Source organism: Lepidothrix coronata, unplaced genomic scaffold (assembly GCF_001604755.1).
Source record: "Lepidothrix coronata isolate B3197 unplaced genomic scaffold, Lepidothrix_coronata-1.0 Scaffold254, whole genome shotgun sequence".
NCBI classification, from domain to species: domain Eukaryota; kingdom Metazoa; phylum Chordata; class Aves; order Passeriformes; family Pipridae; genus Lepidothrix; species Lepidothrix coronata.
This window is the reverse complement of record NW_016690434.1, coordinates 843,490-851,765: the sequence shown is the minus strand read 5'-3', so window position 1 is coordinate 851,765 and position 8,276 is coordinate 843,490.

Below are 8,276 nucleotides of genomic sequence, written 5' to 3'. Positions count from 1 at the left end.
GCATCCAGAGGAGGTTCCAGCACAAACTCTGCCTTCCTGCATTAGTTATTTGCATTTGTTGCACCCCTGGTATTTACATCTTTTTTTCTCCAGAGCTATGAGGAGCATTTGAACTGCCAGTGGTGCTGTGCATTCCCAGCCCTTCCATCTGAGCCTGACAGCCTGAGTTTGTGGAGAAGAGTTAAGTGACGAGCAGGCAGTGATGCTGCCAGGGACCAGCACAGGAGTTTCACCACTCTGCTCTGTGTGATTTACACTGCTGGGTCTGATTTGTGACACAGCAAAACAATGGTGGCAATATGTGCTTATTCGCTCACTGAAATGCTGTGTTTTACAGTGCTGAGGTGGCACAGCTCAGAGATGTGCTGCTGGAGCAGTTACATCACAGTGGAAGTGTAAATCACTATTTTTATGCACTTCCATTTAGCAATTACTGCATTACCTGTGATATAATGCATCCTTTACCCCAAGGATGGGAAATTACTTTTATTTCTTGTTCTTATTTCTTTCTCTCATTTCCACATATCATGATTAACAGGTACCTCAGGGTTGAGACTTAACAAGCTGCAGGTTTTTCTCCTGCAGCTCAGGAGTGCTGAGGGGTTTGATTTGGCTCAGAAATGGTTAAGCTCCTGCAGCTCAGCAACTCATCTGTAATTAGGGACATCTGGCTATAAAACATCCTGCTCTGTGAGGGCTCTTGTGCTAAGGGCTCCATCAGCTGGGTTTTATTCTCAGACAACAGGGAATAGGAGCAGTGACTCTGCTAATCCCTCCTGGACCAGGGGACCACCAGACCCTCTCCAGAGTGGGCTCCCTGGGCTCGCGGCAGGGCTTGTGATGTCCATGGCCTGTGCCTGTGAAATGCAGATTTGCAGCTGGGGCACAAACCCTGAGCTCCTGGGCCACGGGATACTGAGAAATCCCCATTTCTTTCTGTTTCACAAGTGTTCTTGAAAATTCTTGGAAAGGCAGCTTGACTTGTTCCTGCAGGTCTCCCCAGGCCTGCCCAGCACTCACAGCCACACGTTGTTTTCCAAACAAGCTGCATTTTGCTCTTTGCTAATCTGAGGCGGGTCAAGGGTAAAATTTTGACCAACTTTGTATTCCAAGGGGGACTCCAGGGAGAAATTACAGTAGCTTAAAGAGTGGCAGCCACATTCCAGAAATAACTCCTGTTCTCTCAGCGCAGGGAACAAAACGGGCACCCTCAGAGCAACATGTTTATTCCAAACATTAGACCTTTTCCTTTTTTATCCAGGGCTGGAAGGAACTCTCACTGGCTTCCAAGAAAACTTTACAAGGGTACTTTAAAGGAAGCCAGGAACTTAAAGGTAGTGGTTGCCACTTGGCTGCTCACAAGCACCAGCAGGTAAGGAGAGCCAGGGAAAGCCAATCCAAACTTCAAGGTTCATTTGAAGGCCAGAAAGAACCCTGTGCCATGTAATCCTGTAGTAACTTTCTCAGTTTTCTCTTGTTTAGCTTCATCTTCCCACTGCTAGAATGATATAAAAAAATATCCAAGTATGGCTACAAGAGCAACAGTGAAATAAGTTTTCCCTTCTTGCAGCAGATCAAATGTGATGCTGAGATTTGTGGGGTTTCTTATAACTCTTAGGATGCAGCTTATGAGCTGTTGCTAGAATCATAACCAGGGTCTATTCGTGTTGTTTACAGAGCCCATCACATTGTCAAGCCTTTGAGTGTGTGCTGAGGTGGTCCCTCACCACCACCATCCCACAACTGAATTTAAAGCTGAGCCCAGGGCACTGTCACTGTTGGCTTGCTGGAAATCCAACCTGACATAACAATTCCTCTTGCTGGAGACAAACAGCCCTGTAAATAATGCCACCAAAGCTCCCTGTTGCTTCAGGATGGATGTTTCCAGCTCTGGAAAATAAACATCTTGGCTTTGGTTGGCTGCTTTATTGCAAGAGATGTTGCCCATTGCTGAGCTTTGGCCTTTCCACAGCAGTGGGAGATCACTGTCCTGTGACTCCCTTTATATGACTTTTGTTCCGAAAATGTTTTTGAGGATTGCTAAGATTAGCCCTGATTCATGAAAATAAGGCCTAATTTGCTGTACACAAACATTTCCACTCTGTAGCAGTTCCCCTGATCTCTGGGTAAAAGCAAAGAGCACAGTGCAAACTCCTATTTCCCATGGAAATCAGGACTGTGACTGTCAAGTTATGCTTTTCATACTCCACATCTCACAGGTGGAACTGGGACAACTCCACAGTGTTGTCAGGAGGTTTGGCCTGGAAAAAGCAGCCATGGAGACAGGAAGCATCTGATGGGAGAAACAAGGCATGGGAGTTTTTTCTGGTACCCAAGAATCTTCAGTGAGCACTGGGGGTCTATCCATGGATAGGTGTTGCCACAGTGGGCAGAGGATATTTAAGTTTGTTGCAGCTAAACAGGTAAAGTTTAATGAAACAGGTGAAGTTACTCTTGGTGACTAAAGTTCAGCATGAGGGTGAGTGCAATGCTCCACCAGCAAACATGGTGGGATTGACCGGGGCAAAAGTCAGTCTTGGAAACTGGAAAAGCCAACTATTGGATATAAACACCTCTGTAAGATAGAGCTTGCTGGGATAAAGACAGTAAGAAATATATATTTTACCCCCAAATTGTGCAATTGCACAAAGTTTTCATACCTCACCTTGCCGAATTCTTCAACCTTCACAGTCATCATCATCTCCCACTAAATTCCCTTTATTCTAATTTAATCACTAAACTAAGCCCACCTGATCAATGTGGGGTGTGTGCCAGAGCCAAGGATGGGCACTGGCCATGCCTGGCAGCAGGATGATCCTACACCTGGTCACAGGAGGAACATGAAGGGTCTATTCCAGAAGAAAAGTAGGATTGTGTCAACAACCCATTCAACCTTTGTGCTGACATACAGTCGATTGGTGCTGGTTTGGAACTGAAGAAGCATCTCCTGCAGAAATGCTGGGGGAGAGCTGTATCTTCTTGATGATCAAGTATTTCTTAGAGTAGAAGCCAATCGTAGCACCTGGCTATAAACACAGCCTAGATCCAAACAGAGCATGAAAAATGAGTCAAAAGATGGTTTTTCACTAGCCTGATTCCCACTGAACAAGAAAATCCAGCCCTAGTGCCTTCCTTAACAGTCATTTCATCATGACCCTGGACAAACTTGCTTCAGGACTTGGCACTGTATGGAAGCACTTCAGGGTGAGACGTTTCTGGTCCTTCAGACTCCACCAGCAGAAAGTTTCTTTATTCTCCAGCCTGTTGGTAGCAAAGGTTAGGGCACTGCATGGACCTAGAAAATAAATTAGCACTTAACAATTTAGCAATTATCATTCCTTCTGGTCTTCCTCGTTTTTCACAGTGCCATTGCCACCAGAGGCCCTCGGGAAGCCCTCCCAGCACCTCAGGAGACAGTTTTGCTTTGGGTCACAAGGTCTGTGTGGTGAGGAAGGAGCTCATGGGGCCTTCAATACTGATCCTGCACGGCCACGATGCTGCTGGTCATCTCTTACCAGCTGGTGGAAGATTATCCCAGGTTTCCAACATGGAGAAAGCCTGGGATGGACTAACATTACTTGCCTTGTGCAACTGGGCCACATTCCACTGCTTTCAGGTTATGGGAAGAAAGCTGTTTGCAGGAGTGTTAGGGGTAAAAATGGAACAACTGCGAGCCTTGCACACACCAGGAACTTCATCTGAGGATGGAGTATAGTCCTACCTGGAGGACAGGTCACCAGGCACAGGGCAAACCTGCTCCTGGCTGGGGTCAGACCTCAGCAGCCTCTGGTCACCTATGAGGGGTTGGTGCAAAACAGGAGCTGTGCCAGGAGAGACTCCTGGGGTGGGGAGAGATCAAACAAAAACTGCAACCAGGGGCCAGCCCCAGGCTGGGGGGACAGTGCCATCAGGGCACGGCATGAGCTCTTCTGGTGCTCACTGGTGTCAGAGGCAAAAGCACTGGGGTGGCAGTGGCAGCAGTAAAAGTCAGTAGTAAAAACTCCTGTTTTTACTCCAGGCCAGTGAGAGCATTGCAAGGGTCTGACCCTGAGGTGAAAATATGAAAGTGTCTCAGGACACACTGACAGAGAGAAATGCAGTTGCAGAGGAGTTTCCCTCAGGAAAGCAAGGACACAGCCTTTCCAGCCCCACCGAGCCTTTCCCATTCACCACCCCATCACTTTTCATTACCAGAAGCATTTACTGTTCACCAAAGGGCTTCCAGCAGCAGTACACATTGAAAGCACATTAGTTTTCAAGTCGAGGTGTGAAAACAGCCTGTATCAAAGTGTTCCCCCTGTTTCCTTCTGCCAGCCCGTGTCTCTCATGGCCCAGCCATGTGTTCCCAGGCTCCGAGCCCAGCTGCTCTTGTAAACCACGCTCCGAGCACATGTTCCTGCATGGGATGTCCATTATTATTTTCAGATTTATTTGACTGGTGTGTGTCCTCACTGCATGTCCCCAAAGGGCTCCTTTCAGCAGGATTTGTACAAAGTTGCTTGATTGGCTTCAAGCTTCTTTGTGAGTTTACTCAATGCCAGGCTCAGGCACTGAACCCATGCCAGGTAATTCATCATTTCTCCTTAAAAGCTATAGACAGAATCCTGCTCTCGGCTTGTCATAAAGGCCTGAGAATTGCCTTTCAGCCCACCTAATGAGGGTTTGTGTTTTCCTACGCTTGGGAGGATGGATGTCCTTAATTTCCGCTTTCGTTCAAAGAAAGCAATTTTCTTCCACAAAAAAGACCAGGAATAATAGACACAATGTGGCTTATTCTGAGTCACCCTTTAACCATTTGTACTTATATTTTCTCTTTGTGCATCTTCCTACTAAGACCCTGAAACTCAGAGTTCTTTCAGCTGCTGTTGTGTGTTTTCTCCTGCCATGAGACATTTCTGTACCTGAGGGTTCAATGCACAGCCATCACCCTCTCCCAGACTTTCTGCAGGCTGGCAGAGCCTCCATAAATACTTCCCTCAAATTTGAGGTGTTCAAGGCTGGGTTTTACTATTCCAGCTCCACAGGACTTGCCTATTTGATGGGAAGAATCTGAGGCACAAGGGACTGTGCAGGGACAGAGCTCCTTCTGTGCCCAGAAATCATCCCAGTGACACCCCAGTGCGCCAAGGTGGAGGCTCTATAGGAGGTCCCAGTCAGCCTGGCACTGCCCATATTTAACAATTCTACATGAATATTCATGGGCATGACAGGGTTTCTCATTGTCCAATATTTGGCCAAATGGTAAACAGAAAGTTCAGTTTGATTTCTCTGCTTCTTGCTCTCTTCACATTCACCCCACATTTGTCACTGTTTCATCCCCAGCTGGGAACTCAGCCCATCAGATTCAGCTACTTTCCTTGAGTTGGCATCCTGAGGGCTCACCAAGGGAGGATAAATCAGCAAGGAAGGAGAGAAAACCAGCTGATCCATCTGCTGGATGCTCCTTCTGCTGCCTCTGCAGTGAGAACAGACTGAGGTGCCCCTCCCTTGCTCGCTGCCAGGGACATTCTCAGTTTGTCTCTGCTGAGTAAAACGTAACCCAAACCAGCAGTGTCACGGGTCTCAGCTGAAAGACCCCAGGGAATGGACTGGAGCTGTGTCAGGGCAGGGTCAGGCTGAATCTCAGGAAAAGGTTCTTCCCCCAGAGCGGGGTTGGGCACTGACCAGGCTCCCCAGGGCAGTGGGCACAGCCCCAAGGCTGACAGAGCTCCAGGATCATTTGGATGATCCTCTGGGGCACAGGGTGTGACCCTTGGGGATGGGCCTGTGCAGGGCTGAGGGTTGGACTCGCTGATCCTTGTGGGTCCCTTCCAAATCATCATATTCTGGAATTCTGTGAAAGAGCTCCAACCAGGAAAAATGGATGCTGGAACTACACCTTCACACCTGACTGCACCAGGTTCCGTGATTTCAACACCAACCAGGGAATCCAGCAGTACCTCATCCATGTGACTGGGAGAATGCTGCCTTCCAGCAGGACAGTTTCTATTTTTCCAGTTTTCCTATATGCTGGGGCAGACACCCAGCTGTGGGTGGGCAGTGTGGTGGAGATGCACCAGGCTCAGCTCCATCGGTGACAAACCAGCAGGAACAAGGAGAGCTGGAGCCAGGCTGTACTCAGGTGCTTATCCAGCCTCATGCACCAGATGAGGCAGCACCACAGGATCAGGAGTTGTCCCAAATCCAGCATTGCTGTGCAGAGAGTGATGTGTGTCCATCCTGCAGCTCAGGCTCACTCCTTAAGGCCACGTGTCCTGGCCATGCCTGGGCACAACCAGCCACTCTGGGACAGTGCTTCCACCTCCCTGGAAAGCCTCAGTGTGTGTGTGATCCCTCTTGGTGTCACTGGGAGGGAATTCTTTAATTTCTCTGCCTTTGGTTTTGCAGAAGAACATCTCCAAGCTGCAGGACTGTGACAGGGCACAGAGGGTGGGAAGTGTCCCAGTGGGATGCTGAGGATGGAGACAGGAGAAAGAAACTGTGGAATACAGCCATGAAAGCCTTGGCACTGATTATCCCCTTCCCCCCATGCAGGCACCAGCTGGAAGGTCCTGTCAGTGTGGGATGTGAATGTGATGAACCACACCCTGGTGATCACTGCTGACGCCTCTGCTGCTGCTGAAAGCCAGCCCTGAGCCCACAGCAGAGGCAGGACCTGGAGCAGGGAGAAAGAAGCAGCAGCTTGTAGGTGCCATCAGGCTGAGTTTGTGCCTGGGGCTGCCCCGTGGGGAACTGATATGGTTTGAAGCTGGCTCCCTGCCAAGTCTCCAAACCTTACCACAAGAAGTCCCTCCCCACCCCCCCCAAAACCTCAGGGAGAAGAGGGAGAAAAAAACAACCAAGAAAACTGAAATGAGAGAGAGAGAGACAGCTAAAGCAATATATATAAATATATTTACACTTATGTTACAGTTATATACAATTGAAATATATATATAATTTCACAAGGGAAAGGGAAGGGGGAAGGAAAAAGGAACAAAACCAAAATAAAATATATATATATATCCTGATTAGTAGCCCAATATCTAGCAACTAAAAGAATTGGCAAAAAAAACTATCTTACTACTCTCCTTGGGACAACGGAGAGTCACGCTGGAAAGGTCGACAAGGCCCCACCAGGCCTCGCTCCCCAACCCGACAGACTCAACAGCAGGGAACCTGCACCTCCAAGCCGCCGGATGGAAAGAGAGTGAAGACCTTTCCTCCTTTCTTCTTATAGCCCGGCTTACATAAAAATCGCAGGGAATACTGGGAAAATCTGGGCACTTCCTTGGCTACAAACTGGTCACCAAGGAAGGCCTAGACCAAACCACCACAGGAACAAGCCCAGCCTGCACAGAGGGCCCAGAATCACATCCAGGAGGAGGTTGGAAGGCACCTGGGAAGGTCAGCTGGACACCCCCTGCTCGAGCAGGGCCTCACAGAGCCAGTTGCCCAGGACTGTGTGGTAGGCAAAGGACCAAGTCCATCATTGCATCCCCTCTCCAAACCAGACAGACCCCACAGGCCTCAGGAGGTGCCACAGGCACCTTCCAGCCACAGTGGTCCAAAGGAATGGATCACATCCACCACAGTAGTCCCTCTCCACAACACAAGGATCCCAAAAGCTTTAGGGCCCAGCAGGAAAAGCTGGGCTGAGCACCAGGAAAAGGGGGAGAAAGCAGAACCCTCCCAGTGAAACAAAATCCAGCCACTGTGTTGTGTGGCAGTTGCAGTGAGGACTCTCAGTGCCTGGGTCACTCTGACTGACAGAGCCTTTCCAAACATCACCCAAAATCCAGGGGCTGGAAACAGGCACAGAGCTGTGCCATCAAATACACTCTCTGCATTAATTACTGATGGCACCCGAGGCACCCAGGCCTTTAAAGTTTAATGGGTGTGTTAAGAAGGCAGGAAACAGAAAAAATGCTGGGAGTGGTTCTTATGACACTCCTTTCTAACTACCTTTGGTGAAGAATGAAGCTCCAAGAAAGATTACCCTGGAAATTCAGACACCAAAGAGTAGCTTTGAAATACAAAAGTTCCCAAATCAGCCAAGGTGCCCAAAGCAGAACAGGGACTTCTGAGAAAACACTGACATATGTGAAGAGCTGAGAGGAAAAACCAAATACACAGCTGATTCCCAATGGGAAGGAATGGAATAGACTGATTTGGGTTGAAAGGGATCTTAAAGTTCACCTCATTCCATCCCCTGCCAAGGGCAGGGATACCTTCCACTATGCCAAGTTGCTCCAAGCCCTGTCCAACCTGGCCTTGGACACTTCCAGGGATGGGGC